We start from the raw sequence: 20,053 nt of genomic DNA on the forward strand, positions 1-20,053 counted from the left end.
ATTTCAGGTCTCTAGTATGTGTTTAGGGACTTTATTTGCTATTTTTTCCTATCACTTTATATTATTATTATTTTAACAATTTCTTAGTGATTTCTTCCTTGGTATGTCAACTGTCCTTTTGTTCTTTGATTTTTCTCTTTCGTGGATGCCATGTTCTTTGGAAGCTTGTTTAGACCAAGTTCATGGCCTTTTAGGCTTCCTCCACGTGAATAGGAGTTCACTTTTTGAATAATAAGAATTATAAGGCACCGGGGCAGGGGGCGGGGCGGGGGGCGCGATCAGAATTTTAGAGATGCTTACTTAGGTGGGGCGTGGCCAAGAAAAAAGGGTGGGAACCACTGTCCAGAGCCACAGTCCCGGGTTCAAAGCTCGCTCTTCCCTGTACTGGCTGTGTGACCTTGAACAAGGCAGCGACCCTCTGCATTTTCCCAGCTGTAAAGCGCGGTGGTGAGGCACTTCCTCAGTCACTGAGAGGCTTTAAAAAGACATTCCAATTAGCAAAGAGCTTAACGCAGCCCCTGGCTCCTGACTGGCACCCGGGAACTGGGAGCAAATCTTAATTAGGGCTGGAGATGAGGGATGTGAGCTCCAGACACCCAGCCTCTCCTTCTAGGAGGCCAAGCCTCCCACCAGAGGTGGCACCAGCCTGGTGTGACAGAACGGAAGGTCTCCGTGGGGAATGGGGGGGGGGGGGGGAGTCCAGGAGCTTCGCACAGGGATGTCCTGGCTTGGGGCATGAGAGCGGGGGCTCCCCTCAAGAGGCCGGCATGAGAGATAGGCTGAGGCCTGGGTGCTTGGGAGACTCCAGTTCAGCCTCACTACAGGCAGGAGAAAAGGAAAGAGGGGAAGGGAGGGAGGGAGGGGGAAGAGAGGAAGAGGGGAGAGAGAGAGGGAGGAAGGGGGAAGGGGAGAAGGAGGGAGCTCCGCTGGGTGACCCTCTGACCCAGCCCCGCTCCTTGGCCTCAGCTCCCTGCAGCAACCCCTGGCCGCCTTGAGCTAGCACCAATGGGCTTCTATTCCTTGTCCCCCAAAAAGTGCTGCCTCCACCACGCCGAGCAGACCCACGAAGGGGCTTCTGCAGTCTGGCCAAGGCAAGGCCATGGTCCCCAGCTTCCAGCTCCATGGGGCACACGGGGGACAGGGTTTGCCCATGGCACCCCCGTTTGCCTGCGAATCACCGACAGCAGATCAGCACTCACTCACCGGTGGGTGGAGCCCACAGGCAGCACCGTGTGCCTTTCTCTTCCAGGTCCCCCACATCCTGGGTCCAGACCTCAGCTCTCTGCCCAGCTCCCTGCAGTGGACGGCTCGTGGCTGACTCAGCAGGTTCCCCTAGTTTTAGGCTCCCCTCCCCGCCCCCCCCCCCCCAAGGCAGGAGCTCCACATTGGCTTTGGGGAATTAGCTCAGGATTTTAAGTCAACTTTCTAATGGCAGAGAGCATCCCAACCTATGAGTAATAGAACAAAAATTAATTACATATCCTTTGGACTGCCTTCATGATTCTTTTAGAGCTGCCGCAGCAGAATTACCTTCCAAATTATATTGGACCCGGGTTATTAAAGTGGCTTTCCATTCCCTGAGTATACAGAGTGCCAGCCAGCCAGGCAGGGGAGCCGGAGTCCTGGAGGGCTCCTCCCGCCCCCTCTTCCCAGCCCCTGGCAGCTGAGCCGCAAGCAGATAACTGGGCACTCACTTGTTTCCGCCTCAGGTGTCTGGTATTTACTCCTGGACGTTCCCCCGTTTCCAGTACAAACCGACACTCGTTTAATACTCCAAACCCATTAGACACTTTCCTTTTCCCCGACGAACAAAGGAGAAACGTTTTCGAGCGACTTTATGGAAGCCATCAATCTCTGCACGAGGCTCCACGGAATCCGAGCTCTCGCTTATGCAAAGCAGAGGGCGGGAGGTGTGGGGGGACGTCCCCCTTTCTCTGAGCCGCAGCAGTGCCCGCAGAAAACATGCATTTCTGCTGAAATTCATATTGGTAAATGGATTTCCCATCGGAAACATTGTTTTTCACTAAGAGGAGCTTTTAATCCCCTTAAGTTCCTTTCTAATCTGCCTTGCAAGTGCTTGTCTGGGGCATAGAACAGTGATGATGTAGCAGATTTAGTTTATTGGGACGAGGCAGCAGCCAGCCAGCCAGCCCGCGGAGGGCGGCCCTCCGGCTGAGCGGGCCTGTCATTCCTGGTGGGTGATGCTCGTCCCACCTCCTCCGGAATCCAGGCCCCCTGCACCGCCCTGCGCCCCCTGCACCGCCCTGCGCCCAAGTTCACATGTCAGCTCTCCTGGCTCTTTCTGGAGCAAATGCCCCAGCCTCATGGGGTAAATAAAGCCCTTTCTTCTCTAAAGACCAGAGGAAGGTGCCCCTGCCTGCTTGACCAGCCCAATCCCGGTGGGTGGGGTGGGAGGGGGAGGCGGTTGGGTGGGAGTAGAAACCACCCAGCCTATAGGAGCCAGAGAGAGTCACCTCCCACTGCCTCGTCTGCTGGGGCACCTCAGAGTAGCAATGACCTCGACGGGCCACGAGTCAGAAGGGCAGGAGATGAAGGGCCATTTCCCCACACCCGAGCCCACTCCCAGCCACAGCCGGGCTGCCGATAGCACCCACACAACCATCCGGATTCCCTGTGCCCTGGGGAGGCCGCGGGAGGCCATGCTGGTGGCTGGCGCTGCGTGCGCTTGCACCGAGCAGCTGGAGGCGTGGGATGGTGATCCACCAGGCTGGGCTGGGCCCAGAACAACCTGATGGTCCCAAGTGGACCCGTACCAAACTCCATTTCCTCTTCCTCCAAACAGGAAGCTGCTCCCTTAGCCCCTCAGCCCGTGCGCGTTAACGTGCCCTTGAGCCCACCTTGGATGCGTGGGGGTAGCAGTCCTGCAGCCGCACCAGGGCGCCGATGGCCTCGGGACAGCGTCACTCTCCAAGCTGGCTTTGCGGCTGTCACACGCGGAGTGGCACGGTCGTGGTCCAGAGCTTGGCCCTCTGGAACCAGAGGGTCCTGGGTCCACACCCCTGCTCCGGCACGTCCATGGTAGGAGGCCCCCCGTGAGTCATCCCACCGGGCGGGCGCAGCTGCCGTCTTCCCGGCTGGGATGGGAGCAGGGCCCCTCCCTCCTGTAAGGAAGAAAGGACATTGTTGGGTAAAAACCTTCGCAGAGCTCCCGGCCCAGAGGAAGTGCTGAGTAGGTCTAAGGGTTATTGCATAGGTAGGCTGGCCCCTCTGTTCATGCATTCATGCCCCCAAAGGTGTACTGAGCACCTACAACGTGCCAGGCTCCATGCTGGACATTGTGTGTTTGTGACGGGGAGACAGCAGGTGGGGGAGGGGGAGGGGCCTAATAAAAAATGATGGTTGAAGGAAGTGCAACATTGCCTTCGTTCTTTCATTTAAATCACACACACGGGAGGTGGGGGTACCTGGAGGTGAGCAAAGTGGGGGAGGTGGGGGGAGTCTGGAATAATGTCAACATTAAAATGTTTCATAAAATAATTCCTAAAAAAATGTAATAAATTACACACACATGAGATTAGGGGACTTTGTCAAACGCAAAGCCGAACAAAGCGGGGGCTGGAGTGTCTCAGGCAGCCCCCCACACTTTCCCTCGAGTAGCGTTTCCTAGAAAACAGGATCCTGCCCGGCCAGCGTGGCTCAGTGGTTGAACATCAACCTATGAACCAGGAGGTCACAGTTCTATTCCTGGTCAGGGCACGTGCCCAGGTTGCCTGCTCAGTCCTTGATAGGGGTGTGCAGGAGGCAGCCGATCCATGCTTCTCTTATCACTGATGTTTCTCTCTCTCATCCCCGCTCCCTGCCTCTCTGAAATCAATAAAAATATACTTTAAAAAAAAATTAAAGGATCCTGAATCCAGTCGATGTGGAAATGGAGTAACACAAAACCATGTGCCCACGACCCCTGTAGGCCCAGGACCCAGCCCATCCCGTGGCGAGTGTGTGCGTGGGTAGGAAGCCATACCCCACGCTCAGGGGGAGCCGGGCTCTGCTGAGCCGCTCGGAAGGAGGCCAGGAAAGAGGAGAGACTGGGGAGCGTGACACTTATTGAAAGCACTTGCTTGCAAGCCGAGCTCAGGCCCACATGGTGCCCAAGCCCGGGACCCGGCCCCGCAGGGGTCAGTGCCCCGTCCTGACAGGCGTGAGCAGGGGAGTCTGGGCGGAAGATGGATGGGGGCGCGAAACACGCCCGTGACAGCGGTAATCCACACGCCCCGGGAGCGCAGGCGGGTATTTGGGCCACTTCCCCACACTTTTTATGGGCCCGAAGCGAGGGGGAGGGAATTTTCATCATTTCGGACATAAATAACTCCGCCGACGGTGTCGAGATCAGACACCTCGAAATGAACCACTCGGGCAACACAAAGCCTTCGCCTGGGCGCGATTTATTTCTCGGCTGCGGAGCTGCCCGAAGTCAGCGAGGCAGGCCCCCGGGGACACGCAATGCAGCCCGGGCCTGGAGCGCGGGGCCTCGCCGAAGTCCCAGTCCTGCTCAGAGCGGTGCCCATGCCCGCGTTCCTCTTGCTCGGAGGTTCCGCCCTCACCGGGGGCGGACAGCCTGCCTCGTTCTTTACGGAGGGGATAGAAGGGACCGGGTTCGTGCGGTCTCATTTCCCACCACCCACGCCCTCTCTCTTCCGTGCTGCTGGATATGGCAGGAGACCGCCCTCCCCCCAGGGCCACCCTCCATGTGGGCTCTGGGCCCTGTCCCTTCCTCAGAGTTTGCCCTTTGAGTGACACACACTCCCTCTCCTCAGCAACCCTCTGCCCTGAGCGTTCTCACTGCACCAACACGCCCTCAGTGTCTCCCACGTCCAAACACCAAACCACACCATCTGCCTTGGTCCCTCCTCCCTCCCCAGCGATGGTCTGTCTTCCTAAACAACCTGTGCCCATTGCCTCCAAGCCCTGCCTCTACTTCCTCAGCCACGTCCAGCTCGACAGCGCCAGCACGCCGCCTAAACAGACCTCACGCTGGTCCATGACGCCATGGTGTCCAACGCAGAGTCTCTCTCTCTGGCTTCTCCTCTTTCTTGACTTCTCGGTCCCTCCTGAGCCCCTTTCTTTGCTCAGCAGCTTCTCCTCTCCTGGCTGCTGCTCCTCGGCCTTCCTTTGACCTTCCTCCTGCCCCCAACGTCTAGAGGTCAGAGGGCCCCTGGGGTCCTCTCTCAGCCCTCTTCCTTCTGCTTTGTCCCTTCTCTCTTTCAGCGGGCTCCTTCATCCCCTGGCTGTCAATGCCGTCTGTGTACTACAGACTTTCCAAAAGCCGAGCCCGGGCCCGGAACGTTCCCCTGAGCTCCGCCTCGCATAGCTGGACGCCTTCTTGGCATCCCCCTTGGCCATCGAACAGGCGTCTCACCTTGACGCTGCCATGACGAGGCGGTTTACGGAACAAGAACCACCACCGGCCCTTGAGGCTTGCCAAAGGTGTGCAAGCTCATTGCGCGTTCATAAAACGCAAATGGGAACAAGCTGAGTTCTTTTTCAGCAATCCGCTGGCAGAGAGAGATCAAAACACTGGAAACACGCTGCTGGTAAGGATTCGAGGGAAAAGGTGCCTTTGTCTATTGTAGGGAATATAAATCAGCAGAATCCCTTTTAGGGTAAACAGTCACTATGCATGAGAATGAAAACCACACATCCTCCTTGGCGGGCAGTTCTCCGTCTAACAATGCATCTTGTAGCTACATTAAGTTAATATCCTATCTAATAATAGAGTAATATGCAAATTAGGCGTCACTCTGCAACAAAATGGCAGCCCCCATACCCACAAGATGGCGGTGCCCAGTCCCCTCAGCCCCGCTGCTGGAGTGTCTGGCCTGTCCCACCAGCAAACAGAGCACTGAGAGCAGGGCATGGTTGCTTCCTTAGTGCTGCGGCAGCGGGAAGCCGCCAGGCCCCGCACACACGGAGCCCGTGGAGGAGCAGGGCCTGGCGTCTTCCCGTTGGTCACAGAAGCGATCGGGAAGACTCCAGTGCCAGCAGAGCAGGGCATGGTGGCTTCCTGATCTCGGCAGCCGGGAAGCCGTCAGGCCCTGCAAAGCCGGGCATGGCGGCTTCCTTAGTGGGGCAGTGGCAGGGAAGTCCCCAGACATGGCAGACAGAGCCCAGACAGCAGGGCTTGGGGGCTTCCTTAGTGGGCAGTGGTGGTGGAAACACCCCCAGGCCCTGCAGACAGAGCCTGGACAACAGGGCATGGGGGCTTCCTTAGTGTGTCCGTGTCTGGGAAGCCCCCAGGCCGGGCAGACAGAACACACTGCAGGGCATTGGGGCTTCCTTCACATGGCACATGGTGGCAGCAGGCAGAGAGCGACAGCAGGGCATGGGGGCTTCATCTCCATGGCTGCAGGGAAACCTCCAGGCCCTGCAGAGAGCAGAGAACCATGGGGAGTGGGCCTAAGTCATCAGTAGGATATCCTCTGAGAGCTCCTGGATTGTAGAGGGTGCAGGTTGGGCTGAGGGACCCCTGTGCACGAATTTCGTGCACCGGGCCTCTAGTATTCAATAAATGTGGATATCGAAAGCATTCAGGAAACCATCTAATAATACCAGCAATGAGTCTCGATGTGTAAGTGAAAGCAAGTTCCAGAGTGGGACAACACTTCACTGTTGAAAGAACGGAAGAAGCCTTCACAACCCGATACAGAAAAATCTCCAAGGTATCGTGTCAAATGAAAAAATAAAAATAAAAATAAAAATAATAAGGTGGCCCTGGCCACAGTGGCTCCATTGGTTGGAGCATTTGCTCAGACACCAAAAGGTCTCGGGTTCGATTCCCAGTCAGGGCACAAACCCAGGTTGCAGGTTTGAGCTCCAGCCAGGGCATGTGTGGGAGGCAACCAATTGATGTTTCTGTCTTTCTCCCTCTCCCTTCCTCCCTCTTTAAAATCAATGAAACCATGTCCTCAGTTGAGGATTTAAAAAAAAAAACTAAGGTGCCGAAAAGGTATAATATGCTACTACTGGTATTTGAAAAGGGTGCTAGCTACGAGGTACTCACACAAAAACACTTACATAAATACAAAATATTATTGGAAGAAAACACAGAACTTGAAATGGGGTTGCCTTTGGGGCAGAGGGACCAGGAGGCCAGTTCTGAAGGGATGAGGAATGTCCTCTGTGTACTGTGTGTACTGTTAGAATTCTGTTTGGCCATGTTCAGCTATTTCCATTTCATTTTTAAAATAAAGTTGTTTTTCATACCCTGGCTTCTCTCAGATCTCAGCTGAAATGCCACCTCTTCCAGGAAGCCCCCCTGGACTACCCTATCTATGTCCGTCTCTCCTATATATGTTTCCCTGTTCCCTGCCAGAACAGCTTCACTTTTAACCACTCTAAATATTTGGGGTTCCAAGATCTCTCCTCACCTCGTCAGAGAGACTGCCCTGCGCCTCCAGGTGAGATCATATCTTCACCACTGTTCCTCTCTAATCCTTCATCCTGCCTCCTTTTTCTTTGTCAATGCATCCAACAGCACCTGACGTGTTGCATGTATTTTTTTGTTTGCCGGTGACTTATCCTCATTAGAAGGGACGCTCCTGAAGAGCAGGAATCTTGCCCATTTCGTCCCCTGGGGCCAGAACCATGCGCGGTACACTGCGGGGTCCAATAAATATTTGTTGAATGAATGGATGGATGGGTTCTACTTCCAAGAGAAAACAAATACATAAAAAGACACTTAAAGCTAGAAAATACACGATCCAAGGCCGTGAGTTTAGGGCGGGGCCTGAAACCCGGTTCCAGCATCTGTCCAGGCTGTGTGGGCATCGGCTTGCTGAGCAAAGGGCCTGGGGACGCCTCATAGCACCAAGTGACAGAAAATCAGGGGGACAAGAGGGGGCTAGCTCCACAGGAGACGCCCGGAAGTGTGGCCCGGGGGAGACCGCTACAGAGAGCAGGCAGGAGTCTTCAGCAAACCCCCAAGCAGGAGCGCCTTCCCTAGGAGGTCAGGGCTGGAGAGAGCAGGGAGACGGGGAGAATCAGAGGGGGGCCTTGGCCGTGCCCTCACCTGGGGGAGCTGAGCTCCAACTTCCGATGGATGATAGACACCCAGGGTGTGGGAGCTCACGGCCAAGGGGAGGAGTGCACCCTGGGGCTGCCTGCTGAAAAGTTTAGACTAAAAACCCTCCCAATTTGGTTCATTTGAAGGGTACCCTCTGCACAGCCATCAAGGCAGCCCTGTTCATTAGCAGCCGCTCACATCAAACCCAGGTGGGAACATCCATCCTCCCGGGGGTTCACACGTGGGCGCAGGCCTCCCCGGGCCCAGCAGTGCCCACGCAGCTCAATCATGGGCGAGAGGAGCGTGGCACGGCGGCTTCTCACCCTCCTTCCTCCACCTCGGCGTGCGGCCACGTGGCAATTCTTTGCCGGGGGCTGCCCTGTGCATCATGGGAGGTTCCCCAGCTGCCCAGGGCTCTGCCCGCTGGATGCCAGCCCCACCGCTCTAGTTGTGACACCAAACCCGTCCTCAGACGATGCAAATGTCCCCTGGAGTACAGTGGACAACCACTCTTCTAATTTCCTAGCCGGCTGAACAGCTGAGCTGGGGAAGAAAAAGCCAACTCAGAAGAGACATTTCCTGAAGGTCTCCTACATGCCAGGCACGGGGGACGGTCACAAATCAGGGGTGCACGTGGCCCCAGGAATCTCTCTTGAATGACGGGGGATCGACCCCTTGGTTCCTTGTCAGTTTCAAAGATCGGCTGTCCGGCAGAGGGACAGGCAGGGTGAGGCCGGGTGGTGTCAGAGGAGGGAGCCGAGGACGCAGGGGAAGGCGCAGGAAGCCCCTCCAGAGGAGGAAGCCTCGGAGAGACCTGTTCTCGGCTCCTCCTGGGAATGAGTGTCGCAGGCCTTGCAGGGAGCACAGTGGGTGTTTGGCGGTGAATCACGGAGGTGATTACAGAGATCTCCGCGGAGCTGTGCGAGACCGGGGCCCAGTCGAGCATTCGCAACACCGGGCAGCCGCGCAGCCGCTGAGGGTGACGTGCTCGCTCATCGTGGGTACCGAGCGCTCCCGGCGCCGAGCCTGTGCCAGGACAAACAGGAAAGCCGACAAGAACAGCAAGGTAGCATGTATCACACCCTCTAGCGAAAGGCGGCGGCCACCGTTCCCCCCACGGTGGTCTCTGAGGCTGACTGGGGCCTCCAGGGGGGTTGCTGAGACTGGTGGATGGGTTGGTGGGGGCGGGGGCAGGTGGATAGGGAAGCCCATGCAGAGGGGGTGGAGGAAGGCTGGAGGACTGAGACAGAGGGGCCAGGAAGCTCGGGTGTTGGTCCTTTCAATGCACTGAGGGCCGTCCAAGTGACAGGGAAATGCCCCCAAGAAGTTGGCACCGCCCAGGCCAGGTGCCCCGGAGATTTGAGTAGTAATATCTACAGGCCGTGGGTACCGGGGTCTCTCCTGGTGCCCCCAAGGACGGCCCGTGTGCAAGGGGGCAGGAGAACTGGGGAACAGCCAACACTGTTGCGCAGGTGCTGGGAGTCACTTCAAAGCTGATAGGCCTGGGAGGTGACAGAAGCGTAGCAAGTTTCCCAAAACGCGGCACGGAGATCGTCTGGGGTGACTTGGGGACAGTTTCCCCAGCACTGACTCCCGGGGAGAGAGGCGTGCCTTCTTGCGTCTTTGAGTCCTTCCGATGAGGACGAGGAGAACCTGTTGGCCTGGTGCTGGGAGAGCTTTCACACAGCTTCAGCGTGGGGTCCTCGCTCTCTCCTTTGGCCAAGATAGAGCATAGCTGTCGGCTTGAGCAAGCAAGGACATCTGGCCAGAATTTAAAGATACTGGCTTTTATTTTAAAGTTAAATTTATCAAGGCAACATTTACAGACAGTAACATGCGCCATATTTTAGTGTATCCTTCTGAGTTTTGACAAACGCATACAGTTGTATAACCACCAGAGCCATCTGTATACATAAGGCCCTAATATGCAAATAGACTGAACAGCGGAACAACCAAACAACCGGTCACTATGACGTGCACTGACCACCAGGGGGTGCGCGCAGAACATGGCGGGCGCCGTCAGCGAGTGCAAGCAGGGCCTGGCACCATCACACATGGGAGCGGCGGCGGTGGGAGCAGGGCTGCCAGCAGACAGGGGACCAGGGCCATGGCGGGAGGGGCCGGGCAGGGGCATGGAGGATGGGCCAGGACCCATCCCTATGCCCACCACAGCCTCGGGGCCCACAGTTCCTTTCAAGTTGCACAAATTCGTGCACTGGGCCCCTAGTTAAGATATGGACCATTTGCCCGGCAGGCGTGGCTCTGTGGTTGAGCATCAACCTATGTACCAGGAGGTCATGGTTCAATTCCTGGTCAGGCCACATGCCCCGGTTGTGGGCTTGATTCCCCAGTAGGGGGCGTGCAGGAGGCAGCCAATCCATGATTCTCTCTCATCATTGATGTTTCTTTCTCTCTCTCCCTCTCCCTTCCTCTCAGCCCTGTTTCCCATGGTCTTACCACTTCCTCACAGTGGAACGCTGGCCTTTAACCAACACGTTGGCAGTTTCCCCTCCAGTAACCCCCGTGGAAAGAATGCATCTCTCTCCTAGTTATTCCCACAAGAGTCCTGGGACTGAATCTCTCTGAACTACTATTGAAAGGTATGCTTAAAGCACTTACTGTGGCCAAGGGGTTAAACACCCTGATTTGCCAGACCTGGGTCACATGCCCACCGTTCCACCAATCACTGTGGCTGGACTGGGGCTGCCCCTGAACCAATCCCTATGGAGAGTGACCTTGACGACCCTGATTGGCTGGTCCTAGGGCACCTGCCGAGACCAGGAAACAGGAAGTGCTCAGTCATCCCCCTCTGTCCCAGGTGGACTGAGTGTGAGAGAGGGAAAGGCAGGTGTCCCCCGAAGGAAGCGTCTAAACCAGCAGCCATGGCTTACACATGGGCAGTCGGGGAAAGAAGATTCCAGAACAGGCACTGACATGCTGAGGGTAACGTTTTTGGAAATCTCATTGGACGGCCAACCTGATGTCTCCCTGCCTTACCCAGATCACGTGACCCACGCCTCAGCAAGCCAACGCCAGCCTCGGCCCGCTCCCCTGGCCCAGGCAAAGCGGGCCCCACACTGCTTCGCTCCCCATGGGAGGTCTGAGAGCTGGCACTGCCCCCGCCGCTCCAGGGCCCCGACACCCACTTTGGCCAGGAGCCCTGCTCTGGCGGCTGACCAACGGGCTCCCCCCCCTCGCCCGCCCCTCCAGCCCCGCAGCCGCTCCAGCGCGGCCTAATCTCGGGAACAGGTGGGAGGCCTGGGCCCCGACTCTCGGCTTTCACAGCCAGGAGCACAGCAAGGGGAAAGTCATTACACGGGTTTAACGGGCTTTAAAGGCGTTAAAGAGCCCTGTGGGCCAAATTAAGGGGCCTCGGCTTACAAGCCGAGTTACGAAGAGATCTGAGGCATGGAGCCCCACACTGGGTCTAACCCAGTCGCAGTGAGGAAGACGTGCGCCCCGGGGAGGTACCCACGAGGAGGGAATACCAGGTGCTGGACGCTGGGGGCTGGCCTGGGCTGGGGATGGAGAATGCCCAAGGGCAGGGCTGACCCTTCCTTGGAAACCACACGCAGTACCAGGCAGGGTGCGCCCAGAGGCAGCTCGTGAGCTAAAGGAAGGTATGGTGAAGGTCTGCCCGCAGGCTGGGGTACTACACGACTGTTAACAAGGATGGGGCGTGTCTGTAATTGACACTGGAGGGTCTCCAAGCAGCAGGACCAGGTGAGAAGTGAAAGGAAACGCCATGCAGAACCGTGTGGACAATAAGCCATCGTGGTTACACGCACCCACGTACGCACCCGCCATTTAGGGTGACCCATCTGGCACTTCCATTTTTGTAAATCAGAATATTTATGTGTGGCAGTCCTACCTACGTATACATCACTTCCATGCTGGTGTGGATGGGGGGTATCTTTGGCCGTGTACACAAGACACTGGTCACCCCACTTTGTACCAGCGATTTCCAACCTTTATCATCACGTGGCACACATACACGAACTACTAGAATTCTCCACCGTGCCAAAAAGATCTATTTTTTCTGCCAATCGGACAAAGAAAAATAGGTATAATTTTGATCCGTTCACACCAGACGGCTATTGTTGTGTTGGCTGTTGCCTTTTTTTTAATCATTATTATTGGGCAGTCTAAAGGAAAAGAGGTCAGTGCCCCTGGGTAAATGGTCAGGTACTGCATGTTGTAAAAATGCTTGTGGCACCCCAGTGTGCCTGCCGCGGCACCCCAATTGAAAATCGCTGCTCTAGAGACTCCCGATGAGACTGGGGTGGTCAGGCATGGGAGACAGAGTTCCTTTCCAGTGCATAATCTTTTGTGCCACTAGAATCTTCTAAGTCCTGTGCCTATTTTATATTTGGGGGGAAATATTTTCAGAAATATCACTATGCAAAGTGTGTACATGTGCATCATCATCCCACTCAGTCCTCACAATACTCGGGCGAGGTAAGCACCGTCAACGGTCCCATTGTACAGATGAGGAAACTGAGGAAGAGAGAGGGAGCGGGATGCATAGTCAGGCATGTCTGGTTCCAAAGGCTGCGTTTCCTCCCGCCGGGGTGATCAGTGCAGACCAGACCCTCCTGGGTTCCGCCCCAGGGCCCTCCTAAAGCAGCCTCTGTGAGCCCAGCAACCCAATCAGCAAAGGGCTCCTCTCTGGCTCGGGGGGCGCTTTGCCTGGGGGAGGAGGGCGCGGCTCAGGGCCAAGATGCGGGTTCAGGAGTCAGTCTCTACCCCCCCCGCCCCCCCGTAAAAGGGGAATAGTAACGAGGAGACGACGGACCCCGGCGTCAAACCCTGATCTGCTGGTTCCAGAACCAGGACCCTCCCTGTCCCCCTCACTCCTTTCTCGGAGGCAGCGGCTGGGGTGCCTTCTGGAGGTGGCCCGTTTCCCTCTGGGCTCTAAGGGAGCTTAGGGGAGCATTTCCAACCGTTTGAAGCTGAAAGGCAGGTCAGAGCGACCAGCGAAGTGTCTGCTCCATTTTTTTTATTATTATTATTATTTAATCCTCACCTGAGGATATTTTTCCATTGATTTTTAGGGCGAGCAGAAGAGAGAAGGAAAGACGGAAACATCGATGCGAGAGAAACACATTGATTGGTTGCCTCCTGCACGAGCCCTGACCAAGAGCCCGGGCTGGGGAGGAGCCTACAACCGAGGGTACATGCCTTTGACTGGAATCGAACCCAGGACCCTTCGGTCTGCAGGCTGACGCTCTATCCACTGAGCCAAAACGGCTAGGACCCAAGGACCCACCTTCATTGCTACTGGAGCCCAGAGGGTTCGTGTGCTGGCCTGTTAGACAGAACTTTCTAGAAAAAGAGTCTATGGCGTCACCTCAGAGGCCGAGTAAACAAGTGCTCAGGGCGCAAGTAAAGCTAGTCATTACTCTCCCCCTCCCCCTCACACATAGACTAAGGCTTTGCTATTTGATTTTTTTGGTGAAAGTTGCTATCATGTAGGAACTTAGGATCTGACAGACACGTTTAATACATATGGCAGGGGACCCAGGGCCTCGGGCCGGTTAGGGCCCTCTCAGCTGCTGTAACAAAGAATCCCCCAACAGGTGTGTTAGTCCAAGCACCACAGAAAACCGATTCTCACCAGGAAAGTCTGATGCAGGCGCTCCGGTCAGGGCACGGCTCTGCTCCAGGCGTGGCTCGGGTCCCAGGCTTCTTCGGCGGTGTGCGCGGCGGCTGTACTGAACAGGCGGCTCCCCTGTCCTCGCCATGGAGCTGCAGGAGGGGAGGGCACGCGTGAGGATGCGTGCGTGGGGGCGGCGTTTCCAGGCCGGGCTGAAGGCCGAGCGGATCTGCTCCAGTCCCATTGGCTCCAGCTCAGGCACGCGGTGCCGCTAATTTCAAGCAAGATGGGGAGCTTCCGCCTGGGAGCAGGTCGCAGGCTTGGTGAATGGCGGGCCAGCCTCCGAAACAGTCCGCAAGGTCTTCATCGCACCCTCCAGGAAGCTGGTTCATTCCCAAGGCTCGGCGAGGTACAGAGCAGAGAAGGGGCCCGCCGCCCCCCCCCCCCACCACCCCCCGTTAGGTATCCAAGAAAAGGGAATCTTCGGTAAAGAAGGAGTGATTAAAAACGTCTTTAAATGCAATGTATTGACTTAAGGAGAGGATAAACTCTCGAAACCTAAACTTAGGTGAGAGGGAAAGGGATTTTTTTCCTTCCAAATCCTTTCATTTCCTAAGTGGTTGCTTGGCACCTACGACAAGCCCGGCCTTCAGCTAGCCGCCAGGGATGGGAGGGAAGGCTGTCACGGGGCTCCAGTTTCCGGAGGGAGACAGACATCAGTCAAGAACGGCATAGAGCCCTCGCTGGTGTGGCTCAGTGGATAGAGCATCAGCCTGTGGACAGAAGGGTCCCGGGTTCGATTCCAGTCAAGGGCACATGCCCCGGTTGCGTGCTTGATCCCCAGTATGTGTGTGTGGGTGGGGGGGGGCGGGAGGGGGGAGATACAGAAGGCAGCCAATCAATGATTCTCTCTCATCATTGATGATTCTCTTTCCCGCTCCCTTCCTCTCTGAAATCAATTAAAAAAATTAAATAAAAAAAAAAAAAAGGAATGGAATAGAGGCTTGGTCCTGGGCTGGCTCCTTGTGGGTTCCTCCAGGAGTTGCTCTAGGGACCAGGGTTCGAGGGAAAGTGGTGTCAGGAAGGTGATCCCAGGAAACACCAGAAGGGGAGGGGAGGACAATAAGGTGTGCCTCTTCCGGCCAGTTACCCGGGGGCAGCTGGAGCGCACCCACCGGGGAGCTCTGGGGAGCCCGCTAAACACGTGCTCCCACGGAGGGCGAGGGAGCTGGAGCCCTTACACACAGTCGTCCCGGCCTTGGCAGATGCTGATTTCCTGGCACTCGGGCCTGGTGTGCCAGCAGGCACAGCGCCCCACGGCGATATAAACGGGGCAGAGGCTGGCAGGCGGAGCTGGGCCTCCAGCTTACAGGGGCACGAGGAGGGCCCCGGGCTCTGGCGTCACCCGCTGCCCCGCCCAGGTGCCTCGGATGAGAGACACGGAAGCCGGGAAAATGAGCATCAGATGGGCAGGCAGAGCTGCAAGGGGTGTGGGCTGTGGCGCTGGAGTTCCGGCTTGAAGTCCTGGTTCTTGCCCACGGCCACCAGGTCCCCAGCTCTCCGCCTCCGTTCCCTCGTCTTTAAAAGGGTCCAGTAATGCCCTGGCTGGACACTTGCCATGAACACAAAATAATACTGAGTGTAAACCGCCATTGAAAAGCAAAATGAGCCCGGCCAGTGTGGCTCACTGGTTGAGCATCGACCCATGAACCAGGAGGTGATGGTTCGATTCCCAGTCAGGGCACATGCCCGGGTTGGGGGCTCCATCGCCAGTGTGGGATGTAGCCGATCCATGATGCTCTCTCATCATTGATGTTTCTCTCTCCCTCTCCCTCTCTCTCTGAAATCAGTTAAAATATTTTTTTAAAGAAAAGTAAAATCCGATAAATAAATGGGGTACATAAGAGCAGCTGCCTCCTGGGAGGCCCTGGAAGCATAAATGGGACAATTCTTGGGGGGAGAGGGGGGAGGGGCGTTGGGTTCTCCTCGCCTTCTCGCTCTCCCTCAGAAGCAGGTGGCTTCCTCGCTCAGCCCGTCGTCACGGTCACGTGGTCACAAATCACGTGGCACGTGGGGCCTCTCCTCGGGAAACCAAACTTCCCATGACCCGGGCCTGGCAGGCTCCCCGGCCGGGCCGCCTCCGCGGCAGCTGATCCCGCCGGACACCCGATAGCCCTTTCGGACGCGATGGCATCCACTTCTCTGTGCGTCGGATTCCAGGCCCGGCCAGTTCTGAGCACCCGGTCCCGGGGAGAACAATGCCCCCTCTGTTCCCCCCGCCATTCATGTCGACTTTGGTTTCACTAAAATAACACCGGGCGAGAGGGTATTTTCTTAACACCGCCCGGCCCGGCCCTGCGGAAAACCTGCCGGACGGTGGCCGCTCCGTCCCCGGTGGATGAGGACGCGGGGATGTATCGGGGAGCTGCGGCTCCTGCAGGGCCGGGGTGACCCCGGGATTAGGGTCGCGCTTATCTCCCAAGACATCTCGGAGTGTCTGGGATTCCATCTCCCCACCGAGGCCCCGGGGCGGCGGTGATGTGAGGGGCCTTGGAGCCGAGGGGACCGTTCCTGCTCAGGGCTGGAGTGGATTAGGGCTGATCACTCGGCCTGAAGCGGGGACATCTGAGAATGTTGAAGAAAGAAAGGCAGGGATTCCACAAACCCAAACAAACACGGACTTCAAGGCGGGCTCGGGCACTACACATGTGAAAAGGCCCGCCTGGGTGAAGCGGGGTCCCGGGAAGAGGGGGGAGGGGGCCCCGAGTCAGAAACCCCTCCAAAATCTCTGGCCTGCCTGCCGAGTATGGCTCTCGGCACAACCTCTGAGCAGCTTCCTCCATCACCCCGCGGCAGCTTTATGCCAAAAACTGCTATTAAAAAAAAAAATTACAAATGGATTTGTCCAAAGGAGCCTTAAAAAAAAAAAAGTCCCAAACCCACCACTTTCTTTATTAAAGTTCACAGAAAATAAATATCAGATTTCTTTCAGCCCGAATGTTTCTCTCCAACTGTAATCACCGAAACTGGAGACGGAGAAAAGGAAAAGGTAAGGGTGGGGCACCCTCTGGGGTGACGTTTTCCACAATTTGCGCAGGAACATTAGGTGGCTGGGTCTTTGCGAATCCACGTTCCCATCTGCCCCCGAGAAATCCAACAGAACCCGCCGACGGACTGCGGAGCGGGCAGCGCCAAGTCTAGAAACGTCTAGAAACGGTGCCGAAAACAGCCACCAAACCAAACACACACGAAAGAACCCTCCCTGGAAGGTCAGCCCCGCCGCGCACGGAATGGAACTTCCTCTCCGGTTCCCTCTTCGGAAACGTCAGTGTCGATTTTATCAGAAACAGATCCCACGCCCTCGCGCTGCTCCCAGGCCGTCTGGGTCCTGGGTCCGCGTCTCCCTTCACGCGAGTCTGTTGGGTGTGCTTGGCGAGAAATCATAACAGATCGGGTTCGATTCCTGCTCCTGGGGGGGAAAAAAAGTCTTGCCCTTCCCTTGCTTTCTTAGGGTAACTAGAGGTGACACAAGTCACAGAGCACACGAATCCCCTAAAAGGGCCCCCACCTCGGGCGGAAGCTGGAGGTGGCCTGGCCACTGGGGCGCGTGGGAGAGTTACCGGCTGCCGCCTAAGTTTGCTCCGTGTGACTTGGGAAGAGACTCAAGGAGACTGCACGTGTCCCCGAAGCCGAAAGGAACAATGTAAGTCCTCCCCCCGCCCCATGTTCCCCCACTGGACCTTGGCAGGGTTGCCTGCTTTTCTCACTAACCCTAACTAAGCCACTTAAAAAGAAAGTGTGTGTGTGGGGGCGCGGGGGGGGGGAGGGCACGGGCAGTCTTTATAGATCGCCATCGGAGCCTGACCACAAACGGCTCCCATTTGCCGCAGTGAGTACATCTGAGTGCGCTGGGGGTTTTCATCCAGGTCGTTTGCTCTTTGGAGTTCTGCTGCACGCCTGCCTAAGAACGAGAACCCAGGAGGCCCCGGCGGGCGAGGAGACGGGAGAAGGTGACTAAACCCCAAGCAGGGCTTAAATGGATCGAGGAAAATCAAGACCCCGAATTCTCTCTGTGGATCTGAGTGCAGAGGGATTAGAGCCGCCTGGGTGCCAGGCGGGGCCGCCTGGAGGCCCCACCGAAGCCTGGGATCAAAGCCGCAGCCACCAGTTTGTCAATACGCTAAGCTGCGTGTTTACACAGAAGTGTCCGCGCTGCTTTTCACCACAAAGAGGTTCCTACGTCGGAGATTAATGACTTCCAAAACAGATCGCGGGTAAACCCCGGCCAGCAGGGCCTCGCCTCCGGGGGTGTCTGCTGGGCCCCAGGAGGAGACGTGTGGCCAAAGGCAGAGAGTGGGGGGCCGGCCGCCCTGAGATGGTGATGGAGGCCCATGTCGACACCAGCACTTCTTCTGAGCACAGGTCTCTGATCGGCATTCACCTCCCCGGGGATGCAGCCTGGATGCCGCGTGGTCCAGAGCCCACGTGTGGCATCTGGGGGTGAGAGACGGTATATTCCTCAGAGCCCTCTCCCTCTCCCCGCTTCCCCCACTCACTCCCCACCTCAATCCCGTGGAAAGCAAAGCCTTGATGTCAACGTTGGGCTCTACTAGCAGGTAGTGAGCTGCCCATCATTCTTTTGTCTTAAAACGGCCGATGACCCAGCCAGGGGTGGGGTGCTGCCTGGAGACTCCACAGTGTGGCGGATGCACTGGGCCCTCAGGGACGGCCCCCAGGACTCCGGGGGATCCTGGCAATGAGAAGGCTTGGAAAGTATTTTTTTGAAGAAAAATGGGATAGGTGCAAAAGAAATCTTTCCCCAAACCCTCGCTGAGCCCCCATACCTCTGCTCTTCCGGTCATGGATGCCCATGTGGACATTTGCTATGAGTCCTCCCTCCTTGGGTTGCACACGAAAATCTATAGGGTCAAAGGAAGAAAGATGGAGGGAGGAGAGGATATGTTCTTCTGAGTCCCACTCTGGGGTCTCAAAGTTCACTCGCTCATCCATCCACCCATCCATCCACCCACCCATCCATCCACCCACCCATCCACCCATCCACCCACCCATCCATCCACCCACCCACTCATCCATCCACCCATCCATCCACCCATCCATCCATCCATCCATCCATCCATCCATCCATCCATCCATTCACCCATCCACCCATCCATTCACCCATCCACCCACCCACCCATCCACCCATCCACCCATCCATCCACCCATCCATCCATCCATCCATCCACCCATCCATCCATCCACCCATCCATCCATCCATCCATCCACCCATCCATCCATCCATTCTTCAAATGATTGAGGACCCACTCTGAGCCAGGCACTGTCTCAGGCACAGGAGACCATGGGTGAACAACATGGATGAGGTCCCTGCCTTCAGGAAGCTCGAGGTGGGGCAGGGGCAACCTCATCACCTAGCACAGAAGCCAGCAATGAGAGATGATAACATCAACAGCCTTCTTTGGAGCGGCAGTCGGAGCGGCCGTTCTGAGGAGCGACAGGACAAGTGTTCCCGGCAGCGGGAACAGCAAGGGCAAAGCTGAGAGGTGGGGAAGGTCCCGGCCACAAGTGTGCGTGGAAAGCAGGGAGGGAAGAAGCCACAGGGAGCCGGGCAGGGTGTTCCAAATCCAGTGAAAAGCCGCTGGTGGACTCTGGTCGGGGGAGGTTGGCCGGGTTGACATCCTAGGACGGCCATCTTGCTGGACCGGCGACAGTGACACTCTGCCCCAGCCAGACTGGTCTCGTGCTGTGCTTTTTCCCAAATGACCCAAACATCTCCTGCCTCGGGGCCTTTGCGCTCACTTCCCCCCCCCCCCCCCCAGGAATGCTCTTGTCCCCAGTGCCATGTGGCCATCCTCACCCACTCAGGTCTTGTCCCCAGTGTCTCTCCATATCCTGTGGCCGTCCCTGACCACGTGGGCCGCAAAGGTACACCCGTCCCCAGAACTTCCTGTCCCCACCATCCTGCTGTGTGTGTCTCTGCCACTCTGCTCGTAGAGAGCGTACATGTGTGGAAGTGTTTATCCCCCGCCAGCGTAAGCACGCCTGGACGTAATGACTGCTCACTAAATACACTGAGTGGCCAGATTATTATGATCTCTGAACACATAATAATCTGGCCACTCAGTATATATATAATCCGGCCTGGTGCATGAATTCGTGCATGGGTGGAGTCCAGCCAGCCTGGCCAGGGGGAGGGGACATGGGCGGTTGGCCAGCCTGCCTGCTGGTCGAACTCCTGGTCGAGGGGACAATTTGCATATTAGCCTTTTATTTTATAGGATAGACACTGAGTGGCCAGAGTATTATGCGCTCAGAGATCATCATCATCTGGCCGCTCAGTGTATTCGCCGAGCACACTGAGTGGCAGTGTGGACCTGGCAGAACCCGTGTCTCTGTGTCCAACAGGCTCCCTTGTGCCC

This window comes from Eptesicus fuscus, chromosome 21 (assembly GCF_027574615.1).
Source record: "Eptesicus fuscus isolate TK198812 chromosome 21, DD_ASM_mEF_20220401, whole genome shotgun sequence".
NCBI lineage: Eukaryota > Metazoa > Chordata > Mammalia > Chiroptera > Vespertilionidae > Eptesicus > Eptesicus fuscus.